The sequence below is a fragment of the Pelecanus crispus genome, chromosome 11 (assembly GCF_030463565.1).
Source record: "Pelecanus crispus isolate bPelCri1 chromosome 11, bPelCri1.pri, whole genome shotgun sequence".
Lineage (NCBI taxonomy): Eukaryota > Metazoa > Chordata > Aves > Pelecaniformes > Pelecanidae > Pelecanus > Pelecanus crispus.
The window spans coordinates 2,434,025-2,456,259 of NC_134653.1; the positions used below are offsets into that span (position 1 = coordinate 2,434,025).

The 22,235-nt window shown below is 49.8% G+C and overlaps 2 protein-coding genes across 2 annotated transcripts in view; one reads left to right on the plus strand and one right to left on the minus strand.

Moving 5' to 3' along the window:
* Window positions 1–21,703, plus strand: part of HAGHL (hydroxyacylglutathione hydrolase like) — a 301,833-nt gene extending 280,130 nt beyond the window's left edge. Inside the window, exon 10 of the mRNA XM_075718509.1 lies at window positions 21,691–21,703. The gene's annotated coding sequence lies outside the window, so the exon portion shown is untranslated. The remainder of the gene's footprint in view (window positions 1–21,690) is intronic.
* LMF1 (lipase maturation factor 1) overlaps window positions 1–22,235 on the minus strand; it is a 211,821-nt gene that overhangs the window by 69,064 nt on the left and 120,522 nt on the right. The gene's annotated exons all lie outside the window — the stretch shown is intronic.

Below are 22,235 nucleotides of genomic sequence, written 5' to 3' on the forward strand. Positions count from 1 at the left end.
AACTCAAATGACGAGCAAGACTGAAGGTCTAAAACAGCAGCCAAGACACCACAAATAACACACGGATCCTCGGCATTTGTCTTGACAGAGGGAAAGAAATGCATTTGATAAGAGCCGCGCTGGCGATGGAGCCTCTGGGGACACCATCAGTAAGGGACCCTTCCTTGCCACCGCTGCGGCCGCTTCTCCGGCGTGTAAACCTCGAGTACGTAAAGCGAAACGCAGCGATAGCGAAGCGACTCGCATGTATCAGAAATTCATTAAAAGGCTGCTGGGGGAGGAGAGTGCTGTGTGTGTGTGTTCCTCCCAATGCCTTCCAGATGCTCCGAGCACGGGCGTAGCGCGGCACAGGTTTCCCGGGGAGAAAGCCGTGTTTACTCGGGAAGGGGTGCAGAGGCAAGAGCAAAGACCCAGCGCAACGTGTGAATCACTGCGGCGCCGAACGCGGGCACCTGTGATGCTGGGAAGCGTTCTGCTTTCTTTTTGCGCCCGCGTCGACCGCTGCCCAGGGGTGCAGAGCCCGGCACCCTGTCCGGGGGGTCCCAAAGCGCAGCACCCATCTGGGGCTGGGGCAGAGCACCCGGGGCGCGTTGCTGGGGTGAGGGGATACTTGCCCAGCACAGGCGTGCCTCGTGCTTCCCCACGGCAGCCGCTTCCTACGGAAACACTGCGGCGGTGTCGGAGGCAGCGGTGTCAGAGCCTGGGAGGAGGGAAAAAACATTCCAGCATCGCTTCACCCGGCACGTTTCGCTGGGGATTTAGAGCTTTACGCTTCGCTTCGTGGCTGCTTTGCAAGGAGAAGCATCCTAGGAAGCAGCCAGGAGTTCCCCTACACTGAGGACTGTGAACTCCTGACACACACACACGCAGAAAAGTGCAGCTCCACGTCAGAGGCAACTAAATAAGCAAGCCCAAGGCAGACGTTTGGTGAGAGGAACAGAGCAGAGCCCTTGTCTCCAACGAGCCCCATTTCTGGATCCCTCTGTGAAACATAAAATGTTTTTAAATAAAAAAACGATTAGCAAAAACGGGCTTTATGTGTCAGCACAAGGTGCAATATAATAAACCTTCTGCCTCCCTCACACCTCCGGCGGCCGGAGAAAAACTGCGCTGCAAATGCGTTTTGAAATCAGATTGGGGAAAATTAATTCCATAATTCACGGGGCAGATTTGCAACGTGTGACGGCGAGGCGACACTCGGCGGGGGCTGCTGAATGAATTCTGGGTCGCCAGCTGAGGCATGTTCTCTGGCTTGTATCTACCAGGTTTTACGAGGGCTGGGAACAGATTCTAAAAATACGCACAATAAACTGTTTTTTCTCCCTAAGGGGTCTATGGTTTAATTATGTTCTTAGTGAGAACCATTAAAGTGCTAAGTACCTGAAGACTCCTAATTTACTAAACTATACGCTACTAAAACCCAACAGAAGGCTATTATACACCAGAGTAAACGCTCTTCTCTGGGACTGTAAATGCACGCGCTCTCTCCTCTCAGCCTCCTTATTGGTATGGCATTACCTAAACTTCGACGGAGTATTTAATCCCAGCGTCAGATACCCCAGCTCAGCCTGGGGAAATCTCCAGGCTCTCCTACACGTGCGCATGAAAACAAGTCCCACATTGTCCCCGCGCAACCCACTGCTCAGGCAGGCTGGGGATGCTGTTCTTACGGCGAGAGCGGCACAAGTGCCACGCAAACAGCCGGGCGGCATGGGAGCGTGGAGTTGGAGGGTCGGGAAGACCCTGTCCTCTCAAGATCACAAACAAGGAGGAGCCCAGAGATACCTCAAGTAAGTTTTATCCTTTGCAGTGACGGGTTTTAACCTTCCTTCACGCCACAATAAGCTGCGGCACGGCTTCAGGGGCCTCTGTTGTATCTGCTCGCTCTTCTGAGCGCCTCAACAGCTCAAACTCACAAGGCGCCTTTCAAAGAACAGTAGCAAGTTCTGAATGAATCGGTTTCAAAAAGGTGAACAAAAAAAAATCCATTATTCTACCTGTTTGTATAAGGTAAACGCAGATTATCTATTGATTCAGAAAACCAAAAAGTAGACTTGGCATTAATATTAAAAGAGCGCTAAGGACAGCTTTTCAAAACATCACCCTGGGTGCCTATCGCAGAAAGCCGGCTTGGTGAAAACCAAAGCAAGCCTTAAATATTCCTACACACTCTAGAAACTAGCATTTCTTTGCCTGTTGAAAGGCACCTACTTAACCAAAATACTCAAATCTGAGTGCACTTAATGGCAGAAAAATCTTGAAAAACAGAAGGAAATGGAATGACAGCAAATACAAATACATGATGAGAGGAAGCAACTATTCGGTCAAAAGCAATAGGATTAACTTGGCACAGCGGACACGTCAGTAACGGCTTGCGGGCACCGGAGGCTCCAATGGTCAAAAGAGAGAGAAGCCTCTGGCACAAACAGGGAGGTGTGAGGAGCAGCACCCTGGAAAACCAGGCTGAGAGTATTATTGAACGTTTTCCTGAGCATTTGTGAAGGTACAGATGAACCGTACAGTGCAGCTCTCCAGCTTCCCAAGGCACTGAGGCATGAACTCATCTTCTCAGCTTCAAAGAAAAGCTCTCAGTTCTCTTGTACTTTGGACCAAAAAAATAAAAAGGATTCTCCATCGCAGAGCATAATTTGATCAACATGATCCAACAGGCTGTTTCTCTGCCCGTCTATTCTGCTTCAGATCTTGACCCTTCCTCCTTACGCATCTGCAGATCAAAGCTCCACTTTCCCAAGCCCGAGCAGAAACGGCTTCCCACCCCCGTGCAGAAGAGCGAGAGGCAGCAAGCAGAAAGGAGATAAACTGGGTCACACGCAGCTGCTGGGAAGTGTGGGAAGATGCGTGTCTTGACTGAAGTCAGACCGTCTTGTGCTGTACAGTAACCGACGACTCCTGCAAAACACCCTTCCTCGTAAGAGGGGGAGATTACGGGGAGCTGCCGCTTCCTCGCCGGTGGGGCTTTGTGGTAGGCGCTCTACACGTGCAGCAGCCTTGATTGATGAACACCACAGCGATTTGGCACAAAGGTACACATGTAGGCAAGGGTTTTGAAAGGAAATTGAGCAGCAAACTGCTCAGCCTCTCGTGCAAATCCCAGCGGTACCCTGTGCCACGTATATTTTATATGTACATTCATGCACACAAGGCTCCACGCGCGTGCTGCTAACGTACTGGCGTACACAACAGCTTTCCAGTTAAAAACGGGCCCTTTGAAACCTTCTAATTATTAATACGATTCCAATCAAAATAAAACTATAAGAAAAAAATAAAAAGTTGTATCTGTCTTAAAATGGACAGAGATCTAATGTCCGGGTGGGTCACAAGGGGTCGGCTCTTCAGTACCGCAGTATCAAAATAATTAAGTCTCGATAGATCTATTAAAAAGAAAAGTTACCTATATGTTCTTGCTGGGCAGAGCTTCCCTTGTCCAGTCAATAGTAATATTCAGCTCATAGAAAAACATACTGGAATCTGCCTGCTTTAAGACAGCAACCCAAGCCAAAGAGATGTGTGTTTGACTCGGTGCCAGCACGACCATAAAATGTTGGCAATTTAGTAGAGACGTAGTGCCGCGCCACTCTCCCAAAGGACCTAAATAAACTTCAGATGTAGAACATATATTTTTACTTTTTATATATATAAATCTGCTGTTTCATTTTTAACTCCTTTCCCCAGCCGTCCCGCCGTTTAAGGTTTTTCAAAGCTGAAACAGGTCCCTACTTCTCCCGGCTGAGCGAAGCCTCAGCAATGAAAAGTTAAAAGCATGAAAAATCAGAGAAATGATTCACGTCTGGGCGTTGGGTTTCTTGGGGAATGATGGCTGCACATGCGGCTACAGACGCCAGAGGGGAAAGGGTCTTGGGAGAAAATTCTGCTGTGCAATTTCATGCCTCGGCATTATAAAATATCCCCAGGAGTTTTTTTTTATCTCTTCACAAAGTTGCACTTGCAAAGTCACCAGCGTAGGTGAAACCTTCCTGCCACATCTGTGACATTCAGCTCCAAAGCCGAGCTTTGCTCGTGATGAGTCAGCCCTGATTTACACCAGCCCGAGCGAGGATGTGCTGTACCAGGGGTACACTGAGATGACGGATTTTTGAATTCCAGCAAGCTGGGTGGGGGCAGAAGGATCTACAGCGGCACTGTTTGCTTTTCCAGACTGCACCCTACCTCCTGGTCAGAGCTATCCTTCTCCAATAATAAAGACCACATTTCCACGGCCCACAGCATACCTGTTTATTGACACTATTCCTCCATAGCGTGCCTGCGAGCGCCTCGCTGTATATAGAGTTAATTGTGGATGTATTACAGATTCACCTATTTATTCTGTACATTCTTGGAGGGGTCCAGAGCTAAAATTACACAAGGAACCGCGGAACTGTTCAGGCTATTTATTTGTTCAAAATCCCTTTAAAATAATTAGCGGGGCCTGGAACAGACATCTCGGCTCTGGTGGGGCCAGAAGAAGCTGGTGCACCCAACTGCAGGTCATTACTGCCTTTGGGGAGAAGGCTTGTTTGTTAAGAGCACCAGAGATGGGTCACGTTTGGTTTAGGGAGTGGACCAGGCGGGAAGGTACCTGTGTAAGAAACATGAACTAAGAGCAGCACATCCTTACCAAGAAGTTCCCATCCCAAGAGCAGCAGGGCTGAGATGGGGGAGCTGCAGCAATCCTTCTCCGGCGATCGCCATGGTTTGCTATCGAGTTGCCATCAGATGGTGCTTTCCCGGTGCGTCTCTTACTCTGAGGTTTCCCGACACAGAAACGCATTCCCTGGCCCGGTGCTCTCCGATGGAGCTCACCTTCTCCAGCGGATCGTGAGGCAGGCCGCTCACCAATATTTTAAATTGCCATTTAAGAGCATATTGCAAATGTGATCCTTTAATTGGTCACTGTTATGGCTCTCTATTAGAGAAGACAAGTTTTTCCACACAAGGTAAGCCCTTGCGAAAGCACTGAAAATGTTTAAAAACAACCCAGTCCTGATATATTTATTATATATTTCTTTATATATAAATAATTTCATGAAAAGGAACGTACTGAGTGGAAACTCCATTTAAAATGTGATCCCAGATGGTGGCAAAGCTCTAAAATTGCAAGGCAACATGTAAAGAAAGATTAACGACCTCAAACAGGCACAAATTTATGAGGTGAAAGCCCCTGTAATCCTAGAGAAAAATGATACCAAACGTTAGACTAGACAGCTAGAAAATACCTCTGCTTAGTTCATGTGGCCTCTGCCATTTTACATTTTCTTTTAATACACATTACTTTTGGGTTCATTTAGGCTTTTCTCCGGCAGGCCAGAGGTATCACTTTGGTGCATGAGCACGCTGATGGATTTGCCAGCTCCCACCAGGTACCCCCTTATGAGCAACTGGTAAATCAGATAACAGGCAACAGCTATGCTGCCACGTCCTGGGAATAAGCAGCTGAAAGGAGAGAAAACAGAGCCGGGACACCACGTCAAGCATTTATCATCACTGCGAGACCCAAAGTTCCACCATCAAGTGGACTGAGATGACAGTGCTTAACATTCCCAACACTAAAGCTCACGCAGTTCCTTATTCCGCCCGAGTACAAAACGTTTTGAAGGAAACGGTGTCCACATTTCATCCCAAAGAGCACGGGTCACCCCAGCGACCAGCATCTTCCATGCTCTTAACTCTAGCTAGGACCAGAGGGGACCTCTGGGGCCCGCAGCCCGTTTCCCTGAGACCTCTGGCACCTCGAGGATCCCCTTGATAATCCTGTCCTGTTCACCCCTCTGATGATTCCCCTCTGTGACCTCTGCAAGGTCACTTGCATGGGCTACTCTGGACCATTCTACTACGATATTTTTCCGCGAGAATTTTCAATGAACTGGGATTTTCTGACCTTTTCAGCAGAGTTCCTAGCACGCTCCAGTCGATAACACAGCCGTGGAAGGATATGAAAATTAGTGTGGTTTTAAACCAGTGCAAACAAAAGGATATTCAGTCAACACCACAGAGCAAGACAGCACGGAGCCAGCGCTGCTGTCGTGCAGGGCTGCTTTGCTGAGCTCCCTGTTTCAAACCATGGTTCTCCTCTGGTTTGCTGTAGCCCTTGGATGTAGCAGATGAGCAGGGAGCTTTGGACACAGCACCGGCATGCTGCCTGCTATGGGAAATGGATGAGCGTAACCTGTGGGTACCACAGGGGCAAGGACGCACGAACCAGAAACCGCCCCAGGACTCCTGTCCGCTGCTTTGCAAATCAAGGTCTCTGTTTTCCATCAGAAGCGGCAGAGCCCTGGGCTGTGACGGTGTTCTGCTGCCAACAGATAGAGCCATAACTACTAGAGGGTCAGAAAAATGTTTAAAATGCAATTTAAGTACTAAAAATACAGATCACAGGCTGCCCTAAGCAGCTGAAGCTGAACCTATAGCATAGAAGATGGTCAGAAGAGGAGGAGGAGGAGGAAAAACTATCTGCCACGTTAAAAAAGACGAGCTTGCATTCAATTAGGAAGAAGCCCATATCCCTGGAGCACAGCCTGCTCTCCCAGCTGAGGATCTACAGGCAAATCATCTTCTGGGTCTCCTGGTACAGCTCCGCTACGTGCAGTTGAGAACCAGCGCCGTGAGGGGAGATACCCTGCTGAGAAACACGCTCCTCCACCACCCCTGCGAGCACCCGGGATGCCTGCGGGGACCGCGGCAGCTGCCAGGTTATTTTCAGCCTTTCTGCGCTCATCCAAAAGGTCCCAGCGCTCCCCGCTTCCCAGCGTGGGAGGCTGCGAGGTTTCCTGCAGCCGGGAAAGCCCTGGATGCAGATGCATGGGATAACGGAGCTGGCAGGGTCTCGTCATCTTCATGGATCTGCCCCAAACTGCAAGTTCTTTCCAAACCAGCCAGGGCCCATTTTCCACCTACACCAAAGACCCTCGCCATGCAGCGCGGTCCCTTCTCTCTCTTTGGGGATGTGCTTTGAAGGGCAAATCCGCTGCTTTAGAGAGAGGGTGGAAGAACATCTTTCTGAACATCTTTCCAACCGCTACGCCTGCTCAAGCGGACCCAGAGACCCTGGGCTTTAACCTACCATTCACGACTCTAAAAATGTACTGTGGCTGCTCTCCCAAAGGCCCTCATTACATCACTTTTTTTCCTTATTAAAAGTGCGGTGCTAAAACCGAGATCGTATCTCCTTCAGAGGGCTTTTTTTTTTTTTTTTTTTTTTTTTTGGTGTGCACTCATAAATACGACGTTCAGCACCAGGCCAAGGAACACATGGGCAAAACCCGCGGGCGGCGAACGCCAGCAAAGCCCCCGGCTCGTGCCTGTGTTTGCATTAGGCAGTTTCGTGGCCTGGACATTTACAGTTGGGTTAGGGTTGGGTTTTTTTTTTTTTTTTTTTCCACAACCTGAGACAAACAGTGGGATCTTTCATAAAACGTGTTCACAAAGGGTAAATTGTGCCATTAGGAACTGACTACCTGGACGGTCATTTGAATTCTCCGAACTGGAACGCCACCGCGTTCCATGCCAAATCCAGCGCCGGGGGCAGGAGGGGGAACTCGGCGTCACGGGGTGCCTCGTTTAACTCTCCAACTGCCCGAGAGACAGAGTACGCTCAACATCGTCTGCCTTAAATGTGGGTATTTCAACCACCCGGCTGGTTTGAGCAGTCGTTGTTGTAAATGAACCATCCAAGGGGTGGAAGGGGCTGAGGGTGAAAGGCATCCTGGTGCTGGTTAGCTCTGAGAGTCACCCGGGCTCTACTGAGAAGACTTTGAGCCAAGTCAGGAAAAGGAGGAGAATAATGTAAATTGAAACTTTCACATTAAAATGAAACAAAAGAGTGATCCCAACACTGACCAGGTGTTTTTGCAAGGCTGGAAAAGGTGAAACGACTTGAAGATGGTCAGCTCCCATCCATGCTCCTGGATGTTTGTACAAAGAGCTGCCACGTGTTCCTGCAACGCTGTTAACTCTAACTTAAAGCATCCTTCCAAAATAAGAACAAAGAACCCTGAACTGACTCCTCTCTCCATCAGAGAGGTGCAGAAATGGATGGTTATCATTAGGAATACATGTTTTGCCTAAGAGCCCCAGCACACAGCCTTTGAGAAGCTCTGGGCAAGGCTTCTGGGGTGGGCAACATCAGTGAAGTCTGCTCCTCCGTGATCCAGTCGTTGTGGCACCAGGTTCATACATTCTAATCTCTTTGTTACCTGGTCATTAAGGGCAAGATGAAAATAAAGGTCCTTGGGATATAAGAAAGTACAGGGTATGGAGTTACTCTACCCTTCCGAACTGTGAAGTACACCCAAGTACCTCCCGGAGCAGAGAGAAGACGCCTGTGCTCTTGCAGACCTCACCTCTATGCTTTAGACACTGAAATCGAGATTTCTAACACATGTTCTCATCTTGTTTCATGTGTTCTTCCAGCCTATTTTTCAGCAGTAACGCCTGACAGCTCTGCCACATATGTTTTCCAATTTATTCACAGGTCTTGCATGGTTATAATGAAGATGTAATTTTTTTTTCTTTAAATCCAAAATGGTTATGCCAATTCAATCCAAGTTGAATATATAGATAAAATAACATGTGGTGTATCTTATCCCTATTCTCCTCTAGAACTACACTGATATAAACACCAGGACAACTCTGCCCATTCTAGTCCACAGTATTTTACAAATTTATTTCTCTGTAGCTGAAGTAGTACAGCGCCTGGATACGCCATAAGCAGGCAAAAAGATTTCTCTGCCATACTTGGTCAAAAGGGCCTTTTAAATGGGCACAGAAATTACTCATCCCTTTCACGGGATACTTAGCGATGCTCACGCTAAGGCTGCTTTACTCTGCTAGAGGCACCAGCTCCGCAGGGCACGCTGTGGCTGATTCAGGAGAATTCAGGCCTGAATCTCCTGTTCATCTAAGCGCACTTATAAAGCAGGATGGAATAAAAATAATCCTTTTGTTTCCTAGGGAAAAAAAAGAAAGAAAAAATCTGCCAAAGCGTAAGAGTCTGGAAAGCAGTGAGCGTCACCTCCTGCGTTAGCCGTTCTCCGCGGCGCGAACAAGAAAGCAGGAAAAAACAGGTAGCTGGCCCGAAGGTGCAGCCAAAAGCTTCGCAGAGCTGGTCTCTAAGCTTTCTCCCTAGTAACAAAGGATGCAGACTGAAAGAATTTAGGACAAGTAAAACAATTCACTTTCTAGTTCTCTAACTCTTTGCCACGAGGAGCCGATGCACAAACTCTTTCCACGGTTGGATGAATCCAGCAGCCAATTCTGCTCCCTCTCGCCAACAAATTGTGCCTCTACAGCCACTGAAACAGGCATTGCACCTTCTCGTGTGGAAATCGTTCAAATAACTTTTTTTTTTTTAATTAAAGGGTTAAAATATTGACTTCTTACAAGGACACGACAATTTGCTAGGAAGTAATACATACACATAGTGACACAGATAGAAATATTGAATTCTGCTAATGCCAAGAAACAGGCTTGGCCATCTTTGGATAACCGGATACAAAAGCGTGCTTGTTATAAATGGATGATCTTAAAGGTCTTTTCCAACCTAAACGATTCTATGATTCTATGATAAATGTCCTCGTCCTCCTTAAGGCCTTCCTCGGGTAAAAATAATACTTACCTATATTTTTAAGGCCAGTTTAGGAAAGTTCTACAGTACATTCTTAATAACTCTGGTGGTTTACCTTCCGGCACAACAACGTGACAGATTTTAAGCCGCACGTGCTGGAGTAGTTTGGTAACGGAGAGGGGCTTTAGGTCGCTTGCAGGGTTGGGTGCAGCCTCTCCTACCAGCACCGACCAACACGCGTCTGAGCGTTCACACCCTTCTGCCGCGGGGTCCGTCAAGCATCGCACTTGTGTAATCGCCTTGCTTCTTTTGTAAGTGATGCTCGTTTCTATGCTTTTCTAATAAAAAACATAAATAAATAAATTCTGTAGACAGATAAATTCCACCCAATAAATGTGTCGCTCCGCTATCCCGGCGGACATAATAATGCCCTCAACACTTGTCCTGAGTTGGAAAGCTTGCAAATATAAATAAGACTGCCGACCTAAGCCAAACGTCTCATTTTTAACAAAGCCTTTTACCTCCTTTCCTAACGCTAAATTACATCCCGGAGCAGGAGCTCAGAGCCCGAGCGACCGAGGGGCGGCAGCCCCTTTCCTCCGGCTCTGCCTCCCCGCCCGGTGCCGCGGTGCCCGTGCCGGCCGGTCCCTGCGCCGCCGTGGGGCTCGCGCCGCCGCGTTTACCCGGGGCGGGTTTCGGGGCCGGATTTCTCGCATATTCCCCTACCGCTGGCACCAGCCCGGCACCCCCCGGGAGAGGCACGCGCCGGCCCCAGACACTGCGCCCATTGATGCCGCGGGGCTGGGGCGATGCCGGGGCGGCGGAGGCGGGTGCGTGTGTGTGTGTTTGGCCTGACGAAGTTAGGTTCTCGCCGGGTATTTAATATTCCCCGTCATGCAGGCCTGTTTCTCCTTGAGCCTGCCTGTCAGTTAAGCCCGGGGATGTTTATTTTAACGGCCACTTGTGGTCAAGGCTGGTGCCAGTTGTACGGCATCGGTTACGCAGATTTAACACTGGGGACTCGGCCCCCGGCTCCCAGAGCACGGAAGGCAGCCAGGGCCGCCCCGGCCTAATGTGAAACAACTGAACTCTTCCAGCAGTCCCCGCTCCAGCTTTAACCCTTGCCAGGCAGGAGCCGGGCTGCCTCCGCAGCGCTGCCTCACCCACAGCACAGCCTTCCCGGCAGCCACAGATAGAATCATAGGATCATAGAATCGTTCAGGTTGGAAAAGACCTTTAAGATCATCCAGGCCAACCATTAACCTACACTACCAAGTCCACCACTAAACCAATCAAGGGTAGACCAGACTAAACCATGTCCCCAAGTGCCACCTCTGCCCGTTTTTTGAACACTTCCAGGGATGGGGACTCCCCCACCTCTCTGGGCAGCCTGGTCCAATGCTTGACCACCCTTTCCGTGAAGAAATTTTTCCTAATTTCCAACCTAAACCTCCCCTGGTGCAGCTTGAGCCCATTTCCTCTCGTCCCATCGCTAACTACTTGGGAGAAGAGCCCAGCACCCCCTCCCTGCCCCCTCCTGTCAGGCAGTTGTAGAGAGCGATCAGGTCTCCCCTCAGCGTCCACTTCTCCAGGCTGAACACCCCCAGCTCCCTCAGCCGCTCCCCACCAGCCCTGTGCTCCAGACCCTGCCCCAGCTCCGCTGCCCTTCCCTGGACACGCTCCAGCACCCCAATGTCCTTCTTGTGCTGAGGGGCCCAAAACTGGACACAGCATTCCAGGTGCGGCCTCACCAGTGCCGAGCACGGGGGGACGATCCCTGCCCTGCTCCTGCTGGCCACACTGTTCCTGACACAAGCCAGGATGCTGTTGGCCTTCTTGGCCACCCAGGCACACTGCTGGCTCATGGTCAGCAGCTGTCTACTAAATGCTGTCCCCGTGTCCGTCCCCCCGGGCCTTGTCCTCTCTCCTGCTCCCCGAGCCCCTTCGGCGGCAAGGATTCCTGGGTTTGTCGTTACCCCGAGGGCGCAGCAAGCTTCTGCTGGGAGCGAGGCCCCGGGGCGAGCGCGGGATGCTCCGCACCTCCTCCCGGCGAAGCCCCGGCCACCGGCACGTCCCTTGCAGCTACGACCGGGTGACACGAAGCCAAGCCGCTCCAGCTCACGGCCTCCTCCCTACGACAGGAGCCTGGCTTCAGCGCACCCTTCCTCCCCAAAACCAAGCGCCGTGGAGAGCGGACGCGCATCGCCACGCGAGCCCCTGCCACTAGGCAAGAGCCGGGAGGATGCTAAAATGTTAAATAAACTGTGGCCCGCAGCGAAATTATGCATCATTTTTGATCGTCTGGACAGTCTCCAAGATGCTAATCAGCCCCAGATTAAGTCATCAACCAAACTGATGAGCAATCACATTTTGTCAGTACAGCTGGACATCATTACTTGGGAGCTGATCTCTCACCGGAGAGGGAAGGCGGCTTTTGCCATTGATCAAACTGGAAGAGAGGAAAGCGGGAGGACTACAGAGGGTCTCGACACACCACCAGCTCCAGCTCTCTGCTCTACGTGCGCTCACAAAAATTGCCTCTCACCATCCCAATGCTACGACCGATGCCTTTCCCCAGGCCGCCGCCGCCGTGCCAGTCCCGATCCGCCAGCGAACGACCGCTCCCGGTCTCAAAGCAAGCACGTGCCGAAGTGTTTTGCTGCATGACTACGTGTGTCATGTTTTCCATGGAGAACCATCAGCCCGAGGAAGTGCTTTAACTGGATGATCACACATACCGTTAATAACTATGCTGGACAATAATTAATGGAAATCCGTCTAATGGTGAAGTACAAAGAAAATCTGAGCACCACAGTGCTCAAATCCCAAGTTCACTCGTTGAGAATTTGTTAATGGGAACAGATTCAAGACTCGTTCGCAACGTAACCCCGCTGGGTTCGCAGAGTTCTGAGATCAGAGCCTTTCTCTAAGAGTTAAAACCTGCCCAGTAAATAATTTAAAACTGGAGGAGAAGCAGTCTAGATGTCTAATAAGGAGATTATGTCTAGACGAATCAGTACAAAATACGCATCCTGAATTTCTTGCTCTAAAAATAATGACATACAAAAAAAATACATGAATGCTGGCGATATTAATTAAGAGAAGGATTGCTTCATGTATTTTAATACAGCTTAAGAGGAAATAAACTGACTAGAGTTGCTATCAGGGAATTTACTCTTCTTACAGATCTTAGCCGTGGATAATGTCTCCAAACAATTCCTTCCCTGTGGTTTTCTCATCTGCGTCAATTTTTCCATAGCCAAGGCACCCCGCGCTTTATTAGGCCGTATCGAGATACGAGAGGATTCGACTCTTGCAGCCCTCCCCGGTGCCAGCGCACATCTGGCTGCCACCCGGGAGCCAACGCTCAGCCGCCCCGTGTCCTCCCCCTGTAAGAGCACGTCGCTAGATTTCAAGTGGTGATCGTAATAGAAGGACTAAGAGCTGAGAACGTAATTCACCACGCACAGCTGAAACCCTCCCACCCGTCATATACGTGACTGTAATGCCCGAGCGAAACCTCCTCCGGCAATTTTACGTCCAAGTTTCCCTCCCAGCATCGCCAGCGCCCGCCCGACGCGGAGCAGTAATTCCTTTGCTGCTTTAGCGGAACCTGGGCCGAGCGCCTTCCTCGGACCTCGTTACCCGTAATGAACAGGCCATTCCTAATCCCTACGTTTTCATCCCACTGCATTTGCAACGTCTCTATCAGCTTCTGGAAGCAGATACAAAACTATATACAAATGTGAGCACATAAATCGAAATAAAGCCCTACAAAAGAGACCAGCGACGCCGTCTCACCCAACAAACGCTCCTCCTGCCTTTCACATGTGCTTTTACTTAAACAGGAGATAAAGTTCTGTTATAGCCCAACAGATCTATTCCATTTTGCCATTAATCTTGTAAGTAAAACGGCCACATGGAGCACTCGCTGCCATGTCAGCATCCTAAGTTTCTACAACCACCTAAGAATTGCCTAAATAAGAGAAAATATTCCAGTGCGTGCCCAGCTTGCTGACGCCACGTGTGAGCAGGGCTTGGACCAGGTGATGCCCGAGCTCTCACCCAACCTCTACCGCTCTGCTTATTAGTCAATAATCTGAATAATCTGATCATTTGGTATTATTCAATAGTCCGATAAAACCCGTTTTCAGCCCAGCCTGGCTCCTCCTCTTCCTCCCGCCTGCTCCGAGGCGGAACATGGCATCTCCTCGGCCACACGTGTCGGGCAGAAACAGGCAAATCCCGCGTCCTGCGTCCAGGAGGGGTTTGGCTCCGCCGGGAGCTCCCCTGCCAAGACGATGGGTTGCCTGGACGTCCACACCGGCAAAGGCAACCGGAGTCCACGCAGACGCACAGGGAAGGGGGACGATAACATTTAAGCCACAGCGAAGCCACAGTTTCAGCCCAGCGGGACAACTGCCTGCAGCCCCTTTTTAATTAATTCCTCTTAAAAAAAAAAGAAAAAAAAGGAGAGAGAGAGAAGAAACCATCCGTTTCAGAGCAGGTGAGCAAGGTGATGGAGACGAAACAAGAACGCAAGCTCAGATGCTTTGTAACAAAACGCGGGGAATACGAAGGCAAAGCTGCGCTGTGTTAAAATTTGAGACTAATTTAAAGTCTTGTTCCTTAGTGCAAAAGCTGGAAACACGCCCAAGCGAACGGAGGAGGGAAAAAATAATAACCAGGCCAATTGTATATTTCTCCTAGAAATTCCATGTCAGAACGTACCTCGCGACTCACACTCGCAGGCTCCAGTTTCAATAAATCAACACAGCGTGCAGGGTAACAGTAGCACAAGTCTTTCTCTCTTTCCATAATACACCCAGGTAAAATCACCGTGAAGCGAAGAACAAAATGCCCATTCTTTCTAGTGCTTGGCAAGGGGACAAATTACTTTCTGCACCTCTCTGTGTTGAAGGACTAGTTATTAAATACAGTCTAAGCTGCCTTTCCAGCTGTACTTAAATCAAGGGCAAAATAAAGCAAACGCGACTGTCCACAAGAAATTCAGAGAGCAAAAGAGCAATGCTAGGATGAGGCCACCCCCACGCACGTCTCTGCCTACCCAAGTATTTAAATAATTCGGATTTGCAATGCAGAGCAAAGCCATGCAGCTCCGTTACGCAGAGCCGCTGCCCGTAACTGCACAGACCTGTGCAATGCGCCACAATTTTTGCCAATAATTTATGGATTATTCCAACCGTCTAAGCCCAGTCCTGAGCATCCCACCGCCAAGAAAGAGCAAACAAGAAGGTGCGAGTGAGCTCAGAGCTGTCCCATTTGCTCATCCCAAATGCGTTTGCACAAAAAAAGAAGAAAAAAAAAAAAGGTATTTTTGTTTGGATAGCAGTTTGTCCATGTCTGGGACCCAGTTATGCTGAATGCCGTGGAAATACCGAGGAAGTGAGAGATCAGAGCAGAAAGCCTAATAAAGACATGGCATAACTTAAAGAGTACAAAAAAAGCAACGTGGCTAAAATGCTGCATTAAATCAACGCTATATTAAATCAATGCCATCGGCCAGGACAGAAGAGGGGTCCCCCCGTCCCTTGGTCTCCCCGCCTACGCCGCCTTCCCTGTAATGACATTTCATGCCACTTCTGCTACAAATCATTTTACATTTCCTTGATAACCCCCTCTCCTTTGCGAGGCGTAACTTCGTTACTGGACGGCACCAGGAGCTGAGACGGGACGCAGGCGTTATCCCGGAGGACGGAGGGCAGCGCCCCGAGCTCCTGCCAGCTGCCAGGGTTTGCCGTCGGCCCTTTCTTTTCTAACTCAGTGCCAAGAAGGGGATAGCTGGTGGGAGCAGAAAATGTCTACAGAGACTTTTAAAAGGTCAGATTTTTTTTTTTTCCCTTCCCCCTGAAATTTGAATTTTCATTAAGTCTCTTGGCATATGGGCTTTTGGAAAGAACAAAAAAATTCCTTATCTAGAAAAAAGTGGTTTAATACAATCGCAACCAGAACGTGCAAGCGGTCAGCGGGTCCGACCCCCCGACCCGCCTCTGGAAACCTCTCCCGAAAGCCCCGCACCAGCAGAAGCAGGGGAAGATGTCCCACAGCCAGCGACCCTGCCTGCTACAGAAAGCCAGCAGGGAAAAGCGAGGACTTTAGGATCAGCCTCTACCATAAAAAGAGCAGTCAAATGAAATAAAGCCACGGGCTCGTCCTTTTGGGGGGCAACAGAATGCAGCATGCCACGCATGGGTAATGTGGATTTTCCATTACATTCTTCAGCGTTTCTGCACAGAAGCAAACTTTCCCCGAATAACCCCTCAACTATTTGTTGTTATTAAATTACATCTTTAGCTTGCCACATAAAACACCTTTGAGACTTTGTGCCTTCCATAAAATATTTAAAAAGTAAGCTTCTCGCCCACACAAGCAGCTCAGTGCATTAAAAGTATGCACCGACCCAAGAAGAGTTGCTAGAACCTACATATTAGTGATTAACATGTTTCCAAGTCAATGCACTAATTAAAATAAAATTTACAAATAAGTAAGCCAGGAGGTAAAACTCTTTAACAGCACTTGCCCTTAAAACATCTGTAGTTCACCATAGCCAACAATTTCCTCCTATATTTAGAGGAAAAAATAGTTATGAACTGCTAACCATTGCTTCATGGTAAGCTGGTACCCACTGTTAATAACCTCTCATTCCCAGGGATCCGGAACAAACCTGGGAAGAGCGGCCAACTCCGGAAAGCTCCAAGAGCCTCTCCGGGTCAGATGGACCGGAGGGTCCGTGGCATCTCTGCGGCCAGAAGAAATGCTACAAAAAAAAAATGCGGAGAGGGATAATTTTCATCAGCTTTATAAATCAGGCCCACTTCAGTTCACTCCGACGCTGCTTTACAATCCGTCATCATCTTTTAGCAGATGAGCTTACGTCAGCCCAGCCCAGCCCCTCTCCCTCGTCCCCCCGACGAGCCCTCCCCTCCGCGCTGAACCGTTTTTTCCACTTCCTCGCCTCGCCGCCAGCATATGTATCAAAACTACCCAAATAATTTTCTCCGTATAAACATTACTGTGGTTGATCTTAGAGAACTTAATTATCTGAAGGCAATCCCACGCGAATAAAGAAATAAACCAGAATTTTCCAGTTAAAAAATAATAAAAAGAAGACTCGCTAGTCTTGCCCCAGAGCAGAAGTTCTCAATATGTAGCGCACATGAAACTCATTTCTGACGTTCCCCACCAACGGAGCGACAGAAGCCGTACGAACGCGCTCGTCCGCTCCTCGGCTGTGGGAGCGCCAAGCCAGTCCAGCTTCGGTCCCTTCTGCACGCACACGAGCAGCTACAACGCGCGGGCTCTGCAGCTTCACGTGCAAAGCTCACGTTCGCCTGGACGAACACGTACTGCAAACCTAAGCATCCGCACAGGGTCTTGACCCCGTGGCCCGAAGTACAGAAGCGTCCTGCCGTTGCACACACATTTGCTGACATCGTTTTGGAAGTCTGCGTCTCTCCCGGATGCTACAACGGATACCTGGAACAGGCAGGGCAGCAACCCAGCCCTGCCTTCGTTATAAAGCGTGAGCTCAAGGGCTAAAGTAATTCTACATAAACTTCTTATCCAACAGTACGTCTTGACTTAAAAAGGACTGAACTCCAAAGACCTGATTCCAACACCCCGTTCAGCTGCAGCACGTCCAAACGTCCAGCTGGTCCCTAAGGAAACGCAACTGGGAGGCAGGAAGAAAAAGCCGTGCATGGAAGTACGGTTTTCTAAGCCTGCGTTTCACAGGGCAAAAAGGAAAACACTGCCACATTTAGAGGGAGGAGGCCAAGAGCTTTGAATGTAAATAAATTTCTCATTCTCCCCATGAGGACAGAGACCCCAGCAAGCCACTGGCACAGCAATCACAGGGTAGATGTCATTATCACCCTTCTTCCTTACTCGGAAAAAGCAGGTCTTCGGCAATCTGGGAAACTGATACCAACTACCAAAGAGATTCGTGCAGGCTCAGGAGAATGGAAGTTCAGCCACTGCAAAGGGAACTCAAGAGCAGACTGCTTATAAAACTTGGATTTGTATGAATTTGTTTTCAGCACTTTGGCTTCCACGGCCAGCAAACGCTTGGAAAGAGTCTCATTAAAAATTCACTGTCCTCCTCTCATAAGCTTTGAGGGGAAAAGCAGAGAGCAACTGACTTTCCAAACTATTTTAAGACTTGGATGAATTAATAAATACAGATAAACAAGCCCAGGAAAGGGGAGGAGCGGGGGCAAATCAGCGCCTGAAGGACTCCTTTCCCAGGCTCCCCCGATTGGTCACAAAGAAGCTGACAGGAATGTGAAAATTATGCTTTTGTTCTTGTTCTGGTTCTGTTTAAAGAGGATTCTTAAATTATTAGGGACCTCTATTAGGTGCCAATAGGCATCAGCTTGCAGCACGGAGACCAGGAGCCTTTTGCAGGTATGTGCCTACGGCAGCCGCCGCTTTCCTCAATGGGTCAATGTTTTCTGCGCGCCCCAACGTCGTGCCTGCTGCGAGCAGCACGGCGTGTTGTTGGAAGGAACTGGATCCCTCCCCTCCTCCCGCCCTGGAACGGCTTTAACGAGGAGTGTGGTTCCCGGTGGATATGGAAAAACTAACATCGGCGGCGGCTGCTGCTGCTGGGAGAAAAACGGACTCCTTGCAAAAAAAAGAAAAAAAAAAATCAATCAGGCGGCTATAAGGAGATGCGAGTGGCGATGCAGATAGGAGGGGCTTTGTACCCAGCCCTTGGTGAGGACCTGCACGTCGCCATCACCACCCGACACCATCACCCCATCTCCTGCAACCACATCGGTACAATTTATGTGACGTGATACAACGGTGTCACCGGGTTCTGGGAGCTTCTGTGCTGCTGGAGACTCCTGCTGTAACGTACCCCGTGACTGTCCACAGCACCGCACCAGGGATCAGCTTGCTGCTAACAGCATTTCTTCCTCAAAATTGAGCATTTTAAAATAAACTTGCTGCCCCAATAAACAACCCGTTCGTAGTACCAAAACGGAAAAGACTCCAGAGGTGGGATGGAGCTGAGGAACATCCTGTGTTTTCTCGTACTTTCTGAATCAACAATTTCAGATTTGCCTCAGGACAGCCACGGCCATTTGCTGCCTTGTTTGTGAATGTGCCGTGGCTGGAGCAGAAAAGCAAATTTTGGGAGAGGAGATAATGAAATACACAAGTCAACAACAGAAATACCTGGCTGTGGGCTTGGCTGCCTGGAGATATCTCAAATGCCTTCTAACTCTGGGTTTGCAGTGGACTAGACTCAACCCAAAGAGGCTCTTACTCGATTGCCAAGGGTCAGTGGAAGATGACAATAATCATGTTGCTCAATGTCAGAGAGGAAAGGGGCTCCAGAGCTCCCAGGAGAACCAGCAGAACCTGCAAACCATGGTATGAAGGAATCCACTCTGGGAGCTGAGCCCTTGGCTGGAAAGGGGACAAAGAAATGGCATTCACCATCCCAATGAAGTTGTGCCCATGGCAGTCTGAGGGCAGATACTCCAGCAGGAATAAAAGTACCTGTGCAGACTCATTCCTTCTTTCAACCAGCAAGCTGGTTATTACTCACCGTTCACAGGGAAGAGGGGAAAAGCTGTCCAGAGACATGCTGGACCAGGCAGTGTTTGCAATGAGGTGACAAAAACCCAAATTAAAGTATAGACAAATCTTCCTGCGAGGCTGTCCTGAACGTTTTGCCAGCAGCAGGTGGGTGGTCCGTTTGAGAAAGGAGAGTTTAGGAAAATTCATTAGACTCATTAGTACCCTGCTGGGTGCCAGGAGAAGAGGACCTGTGGCTCTGCAGGTTTGAGAACCCTCTTGCAGAGGGCACTGTGATAACGTGAACCCCAGCCAGCCTTCAACAACCTCCAGAGACCAAAGACGTCCAGAGACCAAACACCCCCATTCTGGCTGGACCGGGGAAGAAGAAGGGTGATGGACACCCACTGTAGAAGAAGAGGAGAAGGAACTGGGATTGTTTAGCTTGGAGGAGGCTGTGGGGAGACCTTATCACTCTCTACAACTACCTGACAGGAGGTTGTAGTGAGGGGGGTGTTGGTCTTTTCTCCCATGTAGTTAGCGATAGGACGAGAGGAAATGGCTTCAAGTTGCACCAGGGGAGGTTTAGATTGGATATTAGGAAAAATTTCTTCACAGAAAGAGTGGTCAAGCATTGGAACAGGCTGCTCAGAGATGTGGTGGAGTCCCCATCCCTGGAAGAGTTCAAAAAAGGGGCAGACGTGGCGCTTCGGGACATGGTTTAGTGGGCATGGGGGTGTTGGGTTGATGGTTGGACTGATAATCTTAGAGGGCCTTTCCAACCTTAATGATTCCTAGTTTTACTTTCATTAAAAAATAATCCAGCCAGCAAGCCAGGAAACATGAAATTAATTATGACTCTGCCCTTAATGGGTTTAGTGGTGGACTTGGTAGTGTAGGTTAATGGTTGGACTGGATGATCTTAAAGGTCTTTTCCAACCTAAACGATTCTGTGATTCTATGATCCTATGAACTGAAAGGGCAGGGAACCCAGCTGGAAGAGCTCTGGCCCAGTAGGACGAGCAGGCAGATAGGGTGGCTCTCCTAAGAAGCACTGCTGTATTTTAAGTCTGGCTGCAAGGGGTTGAAGAGGCTGTAAGAGTCTCCTGTTTGGTCTGAGCAAGGTCTGTACTACATGGTTGAGCGGGATAATACAAGAGGGGCACCGTGAGCGGGGTGGGAATGGGCCGAGAGCAATGGGAAGCACAGGAGGTGGTCTGGCCCAAGCCAAGGGGAGCAGGAGCTAACCTGGTCCCGGGTATTGGGCCAGGGGGTCAGAATGGGATTCACAGGTGAGCCGACGCGGCGCAGCGGGACAGGGGATCAGATCCAGCTCTAGGAGAAGGAACTGAGGACCAAGAAAGCCGAGGGTTTCCCAAAGCCAGCTGGATGGAGATCAGAGACGAGGCGGGCCTCAATGGCAGTCCAGTTCCTCTGGTGCAAATCTCCCACCTCATGGATGCAATCCAGGTCCTGCAGAGCTAATGAAGCAATAACTTTTTCCAAAAACAAGAAACGTTGAGAACGCCAGTGTACAGGGCTGCTGGAGAGCAAGGCGAAAGGCAACCGCTCGCAGAAAACGGCAGCTCCTCCGTAAGGTTTGCTTTGTCCAACAGCGATATCTGAATTTCATCTCACGGCTTCTCCATAAAAAAAATTACATTGTCAAAGTCCAAATACAAAAGGCTGGGCACAAACACCCTCGAAATGCCCATGCACCCAGCCTCCTGCTACAGCGACTCAGAGTCCCCACAAGCAACACGGCTCTGCTCTTCGTTTCGAAAGGTTTTCGACCTTTCCTCATCCTTCGGTTGTGCTGCGTGTCAGCCACCCCTCAGCAAAGGGTAGGATACCTGCTGCTTAAGTGGAAATGTAACTGCTGAATAGGAGGAGGAACTACTGAGAGAAATTCAGAATAACTGTGATTAAAGACGCGTAGGATTACAAATGAAATTTCCGATTACAAATGAAATTTCCACAGATGTTCAGAAGACGACACTAAACAACTACATTCTACGTACATTACATTAATGCATTGTTACACTAATGCATTATTAGTAGTAAAGCAATATGAATCTATTAGCTTATTATGGAGGAAATACTAGCTGATTATGGAGGAAAAAGGCATGACTGTTGTACATTGGTGAAAACACGCTTCCATATGGGACAGCTTCTGCTCCCCGCTCCCGTGGGAGCCCTTCTCCTGCCATGGTGGGCGTGAGCAACCCACCCACGGGCACCGGCACCCCGAGAAACCGCGCTGCAATCCAGCCCGAGACCCGGCACGCAACACCGGGGAAAGTGGGCGAAAAGAGGGTGGCGGGGCACCAAATCTGCCCCAGATAGGGACTGCTGCTGAATGCTGGTCTAATGCTTTAATTTTAGGGTCTTTGTGGTGAGAAAAACCGCGCTGCACGGCATTTTGCAGCTAGCGCTAACCACGAGGTCGTTCCACGGCGCGATGACAACGCGCGGCAGCGATCCGTGCGGCGAGGCTTTCTGGGCGCAGGCAGAGGAGGAAAAGCAGGATGAGAGGAGAGGCTGGAGCGAGGGAGGAGGAGCGGGGAGGGTTTGGGGAGCCAGGGGGGTTTGGGGAGCCGGCGTTCCCGCAGAGGGCAGCATCGCCCCTGCGCAGGCGGGAGGGCGGGCAGCCAGGCTCCTCACGCCGTGTTTTAGCAGCCCGAAATAATGCGTTAGGTGGGCAAGATGTCATCCTGCGGCCGCAATTCTGAATAAAGTAAACTACAGGAAAACGTAGCAAAAACCCCACACTAGGATTCAAAAACCCACACGCATCCCCCCACCCGCCCCACCAAACGTGGAGAAACAAGTTGAAGAGTATCGCGCCCCTCGGCATAAAATCCACCTAGAGTGAAATTAGGCAACCGAAGGGAGCGCGCAGCTCTGCGTGGCCGGCGCTGGCGTGGGGTGGGTTTCAGACGTCTGTGTTTCAAGCGGGGCTCAGCTGCACCTCCCGACACCGCAGGTCCAGCAGACACCCCACCTCCGGACACCCTCCGGGGTCAGCTCCTCGCCACGCTCGGCGGAGGGGACAGCGCACAGTGCGTGGGATCTACTGGCTCCTAGTCCATTAAAACATATC